Source organism: Onychostoma macrolepis, chromosome 15, assembly GCF_012432095.1.
Source record: "Onychostoma macrolepis isolate SWU-2019 chromosome 15, ASM1243209v1, whole genome shotgun sequence".
Taxonomy (NCBI): domain Eukaryota; kingdom Metazoa; phylum Chordata; class Actinopteri; order Cypriniformes; family Cyprinidae; genus Onychostoma; species Onychostoma macrolepis.
Genome location: NC_081169.1, coordinates 26,503,722 through 26,518,656, shown reverse-complemented (window position 1 = coordinate 26,518,656; position 14,935 = coordinate 26,503,722).

The window sequence follows — 14,935 nt, the reverse complement described above, 5'->3', positions numbered from 1 at the left end:
GGATTTCTGATCACATGACTTCCTGATGAGAAAATAACGTTTTATTTATACTAGCAGTTCCAATTTGTTTTGCAAACTTACCCACACTAGGGAAAAGATGTGCGAAAATGAGTGAATTCTAACTATTACTGCACACTGTGTATGTATAGCCTATGATACAAACATTGTTCTGAATGACAAAAAACTACTTAAATTCAACACAAATGTTAACTGGATTTCAAACAACATACAAATGCAGTTTAGATTTGGTAACATGATTTGTTTTACTGTTCAGAATACAAACTTGTGTAAAATTTGTAAAGTTACAAGTCAAAATCTGCTGAAAGGTAATAATTTTAAAAGGTGATTTTTCACTATTATTTACAACAGAATCTGCATTTTCATGGGTTTAAATAAAATATTTTGGTAACACTTTATTTCGATAGTTCACTTTAGACATTCTACTAACAGTAACTTTGCAACTACATGTCAACTAGCAGTTATTAGAGTATCAGTAGACTGTCTGCTTAATATCTTCTAACACTATTTTGATGGGTCCACAACATACAACATACCGACTATGAGAAACTTTGCAAGTATATGTCAATTTATTCTACTAACCCTAAACCTACCCTACTGAGAGTTAGTAGACATGTAGCTGCAAATTAATGAGAATTAGTTGACATGTAGTTGACACATAGTTCCAAAGTTACTTATAGTTAGTAGAATGCCTAAAGTGTAACCAATATTTTTGTTGTAAGAGACAATAAAAACAACTTTGTGCTTCAAAGCCAATCCATTTCTGAGAAAAAAAAAAAAAAAAAAAAATTATATATTTAAACAATTTTCAAAAGTCAATGAACATTGTGGCTTCAACATGCTGTCTGTCAAGAACGATAGATAACATATCTAAAACAAAATGCACATCAGTATAAATTTGTTCTTCACTGAAATTGACAGGTGAATTTTACTTTAAACTTCAGTTTTTTTAAAAGATTAAGGCAATTATCAAAGTTTGATAAAATGTTTCATTTTCCAATACAAGACAATACATTTTTACATGATTTGCTACAGTTAATTACCGCTTACCAGATTTTAAGCCATGTTTATAAAAGACGCTCCAAAAAAAGACTTTCCACAGAACACATCGCTATCGGTGGCTTAAGTATTTACCGTCACGCGTTTGCTGATAAAGCTGACCCGGCCCGGGATAAAGTTTCATAAGTTACGTTGTAATCGTACACCTATCCGATGACCTTTGACATCACTCTAAAACCTTTCCACTCCTTCAACAACAATGAAGGTCATTGCTTTTACTAGTCAACATGAAACAAAGTTCACAAAACCCATTTCACTTTCACAAGGTCACACATTTCCTAGTGAAACAAGATTATTAACAAGAATTAGAGACTTTATTTAATCTGATTGGATGGTGAATGACATTAAATGACACGTGATTGGAAGAGAGGGTTTAAATATAAGAGGGCTTGATCACATCAGCTGAACAGGAAAGTCGTTTGAGGTGGTGTTGTATTACATTTTGAAAGAAAACAAATAGGTTAAATTCTGATTTCATGTTAACTTTAACCACGTTTCACAAGCTAAAGCAAAGTCAATCAAAAAAATCGTTATTTTGTGATTTTGCACAATCGGCAAATTATTCTGATACTAAGATAATCGCCAGTCCGCTGATGGACAGAATGAGTTTCTTTAAAAGACAAGCCAATAAGTTTCCTATCCGAGCTGCTTCTTTAGAAGAACGTTGTGATTAGGTTAGCTGCTATTAAAGTGAGCCGTGATTGGCTGGTTTAATGATCAAGTGGCTTTTGATTGTCAGGAAGAGAAGAGTTTTTCTCAGACTGTTAACACAGAGGATGTTTTAGTGTGTGTGTGTGTGTGTATGTGTGGTTGGCACTGATGGTGGCATCCTGGATCAATGCACATCAGGCTCACCGGCGAGACAGACAAGGGCGTCACCGAATCGACAAGCATCATTCCCCAGCCTCCGCACACACATACGGATCACGCTATACACAAACACAAAACACTCATCCGCACATGAAGTTATTATGGATTAGTCGTGCAATAATGTACTATTCAATTAATGGGGTCAACTTACATAGGTATACAGTTATGTAGGTTATCCCCAAATTTGAGTAGGAAAAATGTTCACTCAAAAACTGCCAAATTTCACAAATAATTACCAAGAAACTGCAATTGAATTAAACATGAAATTTTAAGCTAAATAGTATTTCCTCGTAAAACGTACTCCAGAAATCTTGGAAAAGCAATTATATTGTGTTCATCTCATGGTGTGTGTAGTTCAGAGAAGTATTCTTAGCCTTAAAATCACATGCTCAGATTTCAACCACCAGTCGACCATACTGGACCAAACCCTGCATTTCGCTCGCTTTCTCTTTCTCTCTTCTGGTCTACCGAGCTGGATCAAACCCAATGTACTCATTTTGACTCACTCTAAAAGACTCTCACTGTCTTTCCCAAGAAAGCAAACAGCGCACACACACTGAAAAGCCGCTGAACGCAGTCGATGCCGCAACAGCATCAACGCTCATTAACGAGACACTCCCTTGAGCGGTTGTTCTTGACTTGAAGCTTTATTACCTGACTAATTACAACACTGTTAATTAGCTGCTATGATCATTGAGAAACGTAAATGAAAGACAAAGACAGACAGGGAAGAAAAGACCTGTGACTTTTGTCCAAACAAGGTACTTGAATGTTTTAAGAAGCTTACTAACACAGGGTATGTCTTAAACACAAGATCTGGCTAGCTAGACAGCATCAATATTAACGAAAAAAAAGAAAATGGAAATACCATGCTTTTGGGATATAGTGCCATGTAATACAATGGTTTTGGAACTACAATTACAAAGTAATGCACCAAAATTACGCAACCGAAAACAGGTTGAAATAGCAATTTTCGAATTTTCGGTTTCAGTCGAATAAATTCAAAGGGTCAAAATCATTGACAGAAACAGTGACATTAAAGTAGTGTGTTTCTGGGGACGTGTTTTGACTGTAGCAGTACCTATTCGCACACATTGTGGATAAGTTACAAGTAAACATCAGCAGTTTGGATGGACTTCACCGTTAACAAAAATTATGCTATTGCTAGTAGCAATAGGTAAAAATTGTATATCAAGATGCAATGGTTTAATTTATCAGCTGAAAATATGACACCCTGAAGAACAAAGAGTTCAGTGACCCAGTTACCCAAATTTAATTGCAGAAACAGCGGAGTTTAATTTATCATCCAAGATCAGGACACCCTGAGCAGCCAAATAGGATTAAATACTCATTTAATGAAATTTAATTACAGAAAATTAATTTTTGTCTGAACATTTCCCAAAGAATTTATTACAACTGGTTGAATTTATCAGCCAAAAGCATAATAACCAGAACAGCCGAAAGAGTTAAATGACCCAAATTTAAATTACAGAAACTTTATTTTTAGTTTTCAGCTAAACCAAAACTTTCAGTTTGTGTTTCTGCAAAAAAAACAACTTTGATGCGCCTCATTCCTGAAAACTTTGCTTCAAATGGTTTAATTTATCAACCAAGAACATTACGCTCTAAACAGCATAAAGAGATTAATTAAACGGTTATTTGTTAACCAAATTTAAATTAAAAAAAATAAAAATAAAAATAATAATAATAATAATATATATATATATGTATATTTATTTATTTTTTTATTTTTTTATTTCTGCTAAAAAAAAAAAACTTTCACTAGAAAACACTAAAAATATTTTTTGTACATGGACCATGTTGATACTGTGAGCATGTTATCATGGCACATAAATACCATATATGAATTGTTTACTTGGAAAATTCCCTTTTTTTCAATGTTTTTGATGACGTATTATGTTTTTTAAAGTCCCATTTAAATAATATCATATGAAAACAGTAATCATTTGGTACCATAATATACAACAAAGTGCCACAATATCTGCCACAGTCTCTTTAGCAAGCTATGAAATGCATTTATAATGCCCAAAAATGCTGCCTAAGTAGGCAGCTCACTAGGTTTTGAGACACAACACCAGAGAGACTCTGTGTTTGACTGTCTTAGACATTTGTTTATAAGTGTGGCCCCTGTCCTGCTGACCGCACACAGAAAGAAACTTTCAGAAAGAGCTCACTCTAATTACTCCGTCTTTCAGTCCTCTATGAAAAATGACAATCTAGAAGGGCAAGACAAAACAAATTAAGACAAGAAAAACAAGGAAAACATTGGAGAGAGGGACCGCGGGGTGCAGGACGGGATCTGAGGGGGTCTCTACAGTTGACACAGCACTGAAGAGCATTCCAGCGCAAGCGGAGAACAAAAGCACGCACACACACACAGCGCACACAAACAATGGTGCGGACGCTGGGAGACGCAACAACGGCACATCAGGACTCCCTACCCCCCTCACACACGCGGAGCGGGCCGCTGATTTTAATGTGAAGCGTCCACTGAGTCTTGGCATTTGGCAAAGACAGATGCTGAGAATGGGCTCGCGCACACACGCTGGGCTGCGCTGGGAACAGATGGGGGAAGGGTCGCCCCACACAGGGACATATCCCTCCGTTTCTAAGGGAGAACGTCGGCATTGATCAGCGACGTGGAGGTCATTCTACCCGCATACACACACACACACAGACTGATGCATGCATTAAAGGACAAACGGCACTGAACAGGTGGACCAGTAAAAAAAAAATGTTTTCCAGAAAACATATCATGTATCCGAACAGACAGCTGTTTGGAACGCGGACAAAAGTGTGTGTGTCGCTCCACACAGACTAACTAGCTCCTCTTTCACTCACTCGGTTCTTAGACGCACTTTGAGCATAATCTTAATATGTGTTTCCGCTGTGGTTTGATGTTTTATAGTTTGTGCATTAGCAGAGCATAAACGCATCACTTTGCTGCGCTGTCCAATGGTGATTCAATTGTGAAAGGGAAACAAATGCATTAACAAACATATGGTTGAGTCATATTATTTAGTGCTAGATTGATACATCAGCCATTTTGAGATTAGCATTGCTGAAAATAATAACAATAATAATTAATTTACTCTCAAAATGTCATTCCAAACTCCAGTGGAATAAAAAAGGAGATATTTCAAGCTGCTATTTTCCATGCGATGAAAGCGAACAGTGACCAAACTCTGGTCTAGCTCCAAAACGCACAATAAAGGCGTTATAAAAGCAGTCCATACAACTCGTGCACTATATAGCCTACAGAAATCATATTTTAGCTACATATATGTGAGAAAACTCAGGCATGCCATGGTCACCATTCACTTTCATTGTATAGAGAAGAGCAGCATAGACTTTCTGCTAAATATCTTCTTTTGCCTTTCACAGAAGAAAAGAAAGTCATACAGGTTCGGAATGATATGAAGATGATAAAATGATGACAAAGTATTAATTTTTGGATGAACCATTCCTTGCTTTAATGCCAACTATTACAGTAAATTTAGTTCAATTTAAATTTCAGCACTGTTGTGGATCTCAATTACTATATTTAAATGGTATTATGTAAATATCCATTGACTTCCATTGTATGGACACTAAAACATTTTTCAAAATATCTCCTTTTGTGTTCTACATAAGAAAGAAAGTCATACAGTTTTGGAACAACATGAGGGTGAACTTTCATTTTTGGATTGAGCGGACCTTTAGTTTCAAAAGTGGACCACAAAATCTCTTCACAAACCAAATTACCAATCAAAGAATTTCTCATAAACGTACACCGCCTGGCCCAGCCTGGCTTTGTCCCAAAAACTCAACCCGAGGCTGCAAGCAGCGAAAAAGCATATCAAAACTAATCTAATGCTGGGAATAAGTGAGTCATCTATAAAAGTGAGAGCTGGTGGAAAAACAAACCAGAGGTAGTTCACAATTTCCTTTACATTTCTAATGAAAGATGGTTTCTTTTTTAGCAGTCACAGTGAATTAACATGCACTTTTCTCTATATGCATGCATGCATCCATGCATATGATAATGTATACAAGTATGCACATATCTGTGTCTAGTTGACCCTATATCGCTCTGTATTCACCTAACGCAGGGCAGTGTCGCATTTCAGAGAGTGTGTGTCTCCCATTGATGTGCGGAGCACGCCAACATCATCCGAGCGCAGAGCGGTGTGAAGCCAATCTTATGAGGATGGAGAGAAAAAAAGTGAATTCAGCACATTAATACGTGCAGCACACACACACACTCTCTCGTGGAGGATCTGAAGTGTGCAGTTTGTGTGTACGTGCTCCGTGGGTTTTAATTAAAAGATGCACTGGGCCCCTTGAGAATTCATACACACACACACACACACACACATGCACCGGGGCCGCCTGTAAATTTACAGCCCTTCCATGGATGCTCTGGACCCTGTGAGCTCTCCACCTTGTCATTGCACCAGGCATGCATTAACATCCACCACACCTCCAACAACTTTCTCTGCCCTCTGCATGTCCACAAGTCCTCTATGCGCAGATATTCCCCCATGACAACTTAAATCAGGCTGCTTCTCCTAAATGCACTTCAATGCACAAATTTACCCGTAAGATCCACTCAAACCCCAAACGCGTAACACAGCCAACGCAACGCATGCCTTTACTGCGGAATAAACCTGCTTCAGTACTTGCCCCCCTTCATTCAGTCTGCCCCCATCCGCTGCCCAGCCAACTTTCACTCCCAAACGCAGTTAGTTGATCAATAAGCACATTGCATATGACTTCATTTCGCATACCTATCCTCGTGAGTAATAAATCCGCTCAGTGAGTGACAGGCGCCGGCGCGCTACTTTGCCATATCCATGAGAAGTTCCGTATCCGACCGCGCATCTGTAGAGCGACCGTCTCGCCGAAGCTCCTGCAACAGCAATGTGCTCCGGCGTTCACACACGCGCGTTCTTACACACACACACTCGTTCGGCGTGGGACCAGGGAAGCGCGCACACTGAAGGGGGGAAGAGCGACTCCTGCGGGTGCGAGCATAGCGCAGCCTACCGGACGAGCACGCACGCACACACACACGCGCACACGCGCGCGCGCACACACACACACACAAATCATTAATATTCGTTATACTTGCATTAATTGCATGTATTTTGTCAGTAATTTCTGTAATAATTATTTATTATTTAAAAATTATTATTTATTTATTTCATTGTGCAATCATTATTTCTGTTTTAATTGCATACTTCATTTTCACTTCATATATATATATATATATATATATATATATATATATATATATATATATATATATATTAGTGCTGGGCAACGATTAATCGCATCCAAAATAAAAGTTTTTGTTTATATAATATATCTGTGTGTACTGTGAGTATATAAAGACACACACATACAGTATATATTTTGAAAAGATTTACATGTATTTACATGTATATATTTATTAATATAATTTATATGATATATAAATATATTTAATATATAATCATAACACATTTTTCTTAAATATATACATACATGGGTGTGTATTCATATATACATAATAAATACACACAATACACACACATATATTATGTACACAAAAACTTTTATTTTGGATGCGATTAATCGCGATTAATCGTTGCCCAGCACTAATATATATATATATATATATATATATATATATATATATATATATATATATATATACACACACTGTATGCTATAATACTATATCCTATAATACATTCTTGTGTTCATTCTTAAAAGTCATGAAAAATAATTTTTATGAATTAATATTATATTTAATTGTAAATACACACTATTTATATTGCAGTGTAAACACAATTACACACACACACACACACACACATATATATAAAATACATTTTAGGATCAGAAAACAAAATTTAGATTTTTTTATATATGTATATATATTATATTTAATATTTTCTGTTTTAATTTTAAATTTCACTTTTTATTTTATTGTGTGCTCTTGTCTTTTGTATGTGTCCAAGTTTAAGGATTTTGTTCATGTTACTCGTTTTTTTATGGTTTTCATTTTAGTTACCCCGACTCAAGCCTTCCTACCCACTTTTTGTGTTTTGTCTGTCTTGCAGGCAATTTAGTTTTGGGCCTGCAAACAGACAAAACACTCTTTAATAAGACTGAATTGTGTTGTACTGCATTGCATTTGAGAACAGCTGGACGTTGTGGTAGCAGTGATATATGGGTCAGCGCTGCATAAGTGTGCTGGTCCACTCGTGTTGAAGCTCCGGCACGTCCAGCTGAGTGTCAGAATGATGATCACGGGCGGCTACGGGGTCTTTTAGAAATGCACTGCCGTGTAATTAATGTAGCCATGATATAATGCACAAATCGATTTCCATTGTGCACCCCTGACTGCATCGGGACAGGAGGGGCTGATTTTTCTGTCCCGCTGGTGTGCTGTTAGGCGGATATCCACTTATCATGCAGAGCTGACATCAAACACACGAGGTGAGTGGGTGAGGGTCAGGTTTGCTATCTTTGTTGAGACCAAATGAAAGTGGCTGAAATAGCCTTCTTTGTATAGCTCTCACGATGGAAACAGCTTCATAAAGGGATTAAATAATATCTTAATTAAAATCTAACAATGCCAAAAGGTTTCTTTAAGGTGTAGGCGTAAGGTTAGGATGTACTAATTATAATTAGCCTAATTTAAAAACAATACAAGCTGCAATAATGCACAGAAATAAAAGTGTGTGTGTTGGAAAAATGAGGTATAATGGCACAAACGGAGAGCTTTGCTTTTTGCACATCAGACACCTTTAGATTAGACTGCATAAAAATACAGTAATATTGTAAAATACTATTATGATTTAAAAGAACTGATTTCTGTGTTGCTGTAATTTAAACTGTAATTCATTCCTGTGACGCAAAGCTGAATTTTCAGCATCATTACTAGTCTTCAGTGTCACATGATCTTTCAGAAATCATTCTGATGCTGATTTGCTGCTCAATAAATATTTATTATTATTATTATTAATAATAATGTTAAAAACAGTTGTGCTGCTTCATATTTTGTGTAAATATATACAAATATATATATAAACCATTGCACAATAAATTGTAGTTTTTATTAATATTTTTAATCAGGTTTTATTTTATATTTTCCTTTTTTTTTATAATTGTATTGCTTTCTTTGTAGTTTTTGTTGTTTTATACTTGTCTATATAGTTTTGATACAGAGTTTTTGTTTTAGTTATTTTAGTAGCCAACATCGTTAAACTAAAATGAGAAAAGCTGACAACTAAAGTAATGAAAAGTTTTTTAATGGTTTTAATTTTAACTTATTTACATGATATATGATATATACAATGCCAAACGGTTACATTAAGGTGTAGGTGTAATGTTAAGATGTACTAATTATAATCAGCCTATAATTTAAAAACAATATAGGCCAATAAAGTCATTATAATGCAGAGACATAAAAAGTGTGTTAGAGAAAACAGGTGTAAAGTGGCATAGATCGAAAGAGACAGCTTTGCTTTTTGCACCTTCAGATTAGTGTGTGTGTGTGTGTGTGTGTTTGCTCATGGCTGAAGGACAAAGGGTGTGATGCAGAGGTCAGAGCCACCGGCCTACATGATGTTTATTACCACAAGATCTACGATTCCCCACCAACAGGCAGATGCACATCTATTTAATGGACGCAGAGCATCGATTACATGCAAACACACACGGAAAGTTCAGAAGCGTAGGCGTTGGCAGAGCAAAAGAAATAACAATCATTTTAGTGAAGTGCACTTTTTTCTGATGGCAACCAGGCGTATTGTTTTCCAAGCTATTTTATGTTTATTATTGATTTTTTTCTTCCATTTATGAAGGCTGCTGTTTTTATTATTAAGACATCTGTCTCGTGCAGCAGCAGCACGCGGCAAGCGCTGATGAACTCCTGATGTTAACACCATTCTGGAGCCATTCTGGATTTGACTGGCTGCCAATCTCTAGTGTACATACAGGCCTCAGAGACACATGCAACTACTGAAGCTCAGAGCCAGTGACTCGGGGATTCATACCACAATTACATTAGTGGTGAGGACAGAGATCACAGAGCCTTTCTGGTGAAAGGTGGACTGTTTTATTCTGCTGAGCTTGTTTCCTTTAGTTTGGTTTATGGTCAGTATAGAGGATTTGAGGGTTGAGGTTTGGATTATGACTGCAGGTTTGTATAGCCTATATATTTTGATGAAAAAAAATGTATACAACTTAAAATAACTGTTTTCAAATTGTAATTTATTTCTGTGATGCAAAGCCGATTACATCATTACTCCAGTCTTCAGTGTCACATGATCCTTCAGAAATCATTCTGATATGCTGCTCAAAAAAAAAAAAAAAAATTGATATTTTGCGGAAACGGATGAATACAAAGTTCAAAACAACAGCTTTTTTATTTTAAATAGACATTTATAATATTAAAAGTGTCTTTACTGTCACCCTTGGTTGATGTAATTATTATATATCAGCTGAATCTGTTTTTATTAAAATTTTTGTTAAAGTAATTTTGTTGTGTGTTTTTGTCGCTTTTTGTTGTTTTATATGTCTATAATTAATTTGAATTAATTCTGCTTAATATTTTGTGGAAATTGATGAATGGACAGTTCAAAAGAACAGCATTTATTTTAATCAGATATGTATAACATTACACACACACACACACACACACACACACACACACACATATACATACATCATTTGAACCAAATGACTCACTGAATTGAATCGGCCTTTCCAATGCAACTAGAGAATCATTAGTAAATTAGCTACACCAAGTCATGGCTTTCATTCCAAGGGAATACATGAACTTACAACATTGAAAGCAATGCAAGTCAGTTTGGACAAAAGTGTCAGTCAAACCCAAAAATGTAATGTTCCCTTCTCATCTCACTTGTACGTATAGAGATTCGTCCTGCTACACTGCTACTAAAAATTGCTTAAACTGGTAAAGCTGGACTGGTTTGAAAACAGACAAATATTGAGAGTTTAAGCGTGACTGACTGAGAATGTTTGTGACATTTTCTCATTTAAGCTATGAAACTCAAGCCCCATTGACCAATCACAGCTTACCATAACAGACCGTTACAATAATGGTCCAATAAGATGAGCCGAGCCGAGCCGAGCCGAGCCCTGGTGCTAGAGGACATAATTGCTTTTGTGGAGAATGATTGTTATTTTCAGTTACTCATGCAGAACCATCAATGACCCTCTAGACAGCAGTTAAACCGAGATCTAGAGAACCCTAGACACAGAGTATGGCTCTTTAAACAGCCTTTTACATTTATTCAGTGTGCATGCGTGAACGTGTCTGTAATGTAACACACGTGGCCTATGCATGTTAGAGAACCTGGATTATGGTGATTGAGTTTGTTTGGTGCTTTGGGACCCTCATTAGCTAGAATTCTTGATTGAAGAGAACAAAGAGTGCAGGATGGATGTTAGCTAAAAATGTAAGAGGAAGCAGGGCTTAGAAATGAACTGCTCATTTTTATTAGTTGACTGGTCATCCAGAAAAGTAGTCGACTAGTCGGCGGGGATAAATGACTATCTTATGTAAAAGACATATAAGTAGCAGAACTGGTGAAACCCCTAGTTCATTAATAAATACATGTAAAACTATAATTTGCAAAATGTGTGTACAAAGAGTTTTTTAGTACTTTTTCTAGTCATTTTAGAGATGGCACAAATGGGGAAAAAGAAAAAAGAAAAAATGCTTTATGATTTAAAACTGGAAAAGATTTGCTATTTTTAAAATTATAGTTTTTTTAATTAAATATAACAAAAATTACTTAACATTTAGAAAATACTACAGGCAAAACTCATAATGTGCATCCCTAACAAGTTGATATATGAACAACCATTCAGTAACTAAACTGAACTACACTACATTAAAAACGTATAGTTGCAAAATGTATGTGATTGATGAGAAAATTAGAATCATTCATTCAGAAGTCAAACTACAAGTGCATAGTGTATAGTGTGTCATTTGGGTTGCAGCTACTGATCGCTCTGTTTATTTTTGACACGCTCGAAAGAAACACCTCATAAGAGTCGTTCTTTTTAGAATCGAACGTCATTTGCGCTGTATGTTTTTAAATCACTGCAAAGCTCATAAGTATAATTGGTTGAACTGAATGCAGTGCAAGGTTTCCAGCCGTTCTCAAAAACCATCATCACCATTTTAGTGAAAACACATTTTTTCTCTAAGCTACCATTTTGCATTGTCAGTGGGCCTTCTTATCAATTTCATTCCGTTAATTACCATATCTAGTGGTATGCTATAAAAATAAGGATAACCATGAACAGTGACAAAAAGCTTTTGCTTATTTGGAGACACAGCAGGCAAAAACACACTAATGACTATATGGAGCTAATGATGAATGAGTCATTTTAATGCATGAGTCATGTGTTGATTCTGTAGCTGGCCTGACAGATTTGGTGAGTTCATTTAGAGAAGGATTAATCGCACTGAATTAAATGTTTGAGCTTGTAAGCCTTTTGAACAATTCATAAGTTATTTCGTGAGTCAGACTACTGCCTGAGGTGGTGACGGGAGAAACTTTCGATACTTGGAATCATTTGAACCAGTTACTTGATTCAATGGTTTCGAAGCACTCAAAACTCCATAAGCGGAGAACATCTACTGGTTAAAGCTGTGAAATTCAATGACAACACGGCAAAAATAGGGTGCTTCTCAATAGAGGGTATGCATTGACATCACTTTCCCACCAGAACACGCTCCCTCAGCCAGACTAAGTGGCAAAAGAGCCTGCTGCATGACTGGATTTAATAGAGAAACAGTGCAAATGTGAGTAAAACAAACAATTATTAGTTTAAACTAAAGGTCATTGGACTCAACATAGTGTTCCTTACAACTTACCAAAGATGTAGCCAGGAATCGTGTTTCCTGACATTTATATGTGCCTTAGTTCGACGCCGGGGGAATACATAAAGGGTAGGCGATTTCGGAAAGGCTAGCAATAGCAAGTTAACTTTGAAAGCAACATCCCCACTCTGCCTGCGTATTCTCTGCAACGCCACGCCTCCTACAAAACACATGGACACGCTCCTTCAGAGCAGAGACTAACCTGCGATACGATAAGAGACGGTGTTGGTGAAGGGATGAATGCAATGCTGTCAGATTACCTCATGTCTCATTCACTGGTGACAAAACATTACAGTACAAAACGCATAATATTACAATAATAGCGCCTGTTATGATCTCTAGCTGGAGTGCCCATGAGCTCCTCTAGAGGGTGCTCCATCCCTTACAGTTGCAATTCATTCTGGACTCCATTTCCCATATACCCCTGCCTAGGAACCAATTACGGACTCCACCCATTTCTCATCAGGAGAACTATTTAAGTCAGACACTTGTCTGCCCTCATTGCTGCGTATTGAATGAATGTTTGTTCGTTTGTCGCATCTATTCCTAGCTATCCTAGTCTCCGTTTTTTTCCTGGTTTCCTAGTGTAGCCCTGCCTGTGCTTTTGACCTTGGATTGTTTACATTGTTTTTGATTGTTTGCTGCCTGCTCTGACCATTGCCTGTCATTGGATTACTCTTTTGTCTTTGCCTTGAATGATATTATTTTCTGGTGTTCAACCCTGCCTGTCTGACTACGTTTTTGGCTACACTCTTTAAAATAAGCTTTCGGCAGTCTGTAAATATATACCTCAGATTTCTTGTCAAATTTCTTTGTCCAGTCAATCAAAGCTCTTTCTAGTTTTAGATGTGTTTTGTATGTTCTTTCACAGCATTTATGCTGAAAATCGATGCTGCCATTCAGTCTTTTTGACGGAACCGCAGTCACTCCATCTAACGGTGATGTCACATGCATACCCTCTACTCGAATTGATGCTTCCTCCCTCCTTCATCCTCAAGCCTGTGACCCAGAAACCAATCGAAGTCAGCCATCTTGAAAGACGTCTCAATTCTCTAATTGTACCATGAGGAGGCTTCCAGGGGAGCTATGAACGAGGATACATAGGTGTATCTATACGGAAGTCTTTTTCGGTACGCATATATAAATTCTCCATGCAAGTCATATATTTCAACAGGGTATCTTGCTTTATTAATATTTATTGCGAATGTCTTAAGTAACAAACATAAGGGCAGATCCCTTTAGCACACCTGAAGATGCTGTGAAGTGACGCTTGAGTGGTCAAGAATATTCCGATGTACAAATAACTGTTCTCGTTTTCTTTCCTTGCATCCTTCCCTCATCCTAAGGTGAAGGAAAGGTAGTGTGGAAAGGAAACAAGGATGCACAAATAAGAAATGAGAAGCACCCACAATTGTACGTCATGTCAGAAATACAAATTATGCCCACTCATGAAATTAACTGTATTTATATTTTCATATTTTTCACACACAGCTTTCTTGCGCTTTTCGTGACCCACTTATTTTCACCAAATGTTACAAAACCGCTGGTATGGACTAATTGTATTGTGTTTTTGGGAGTTCGACAGATTAGACAGACCTGAGGTCTTTTGGAAAAGAGCTACAGTACAGGTGCTGGTCATATAATTAGAATATCATCAAAAACTTGATTTATTTCACTAATTCCATTCAAAAAGTGAAACTTGTATATTATATTCATTCATTACACACAGACTGATATATTTCAAATGTTTATTTCTTTTAATTTTGATGATTAGAGCTTACAGCTCATGAAAGTCAAAAATCAGTATCTCAATACTTAGTTGGGGCTCCTTTTGCCTGAATTACTGCAGCAATGCGGCGTGGCATGGAGTCGATCAGTCTGTGGCACTGCTCAGGTGTTACGAGAGCCCAGGTTGCTCTGATAGTGGCCTTCAGCTCATCTGCATTGTTGGGTCTGGTGTCTCTCATCTTCCTCTTGACAATACCCCATATATTCTCTATGGGGTTCAGGTCAGGAGAGTTTGCTGGCCAATCAAGCACAGTAACACTATGGTCATTGAACCAGCTTTTGGTA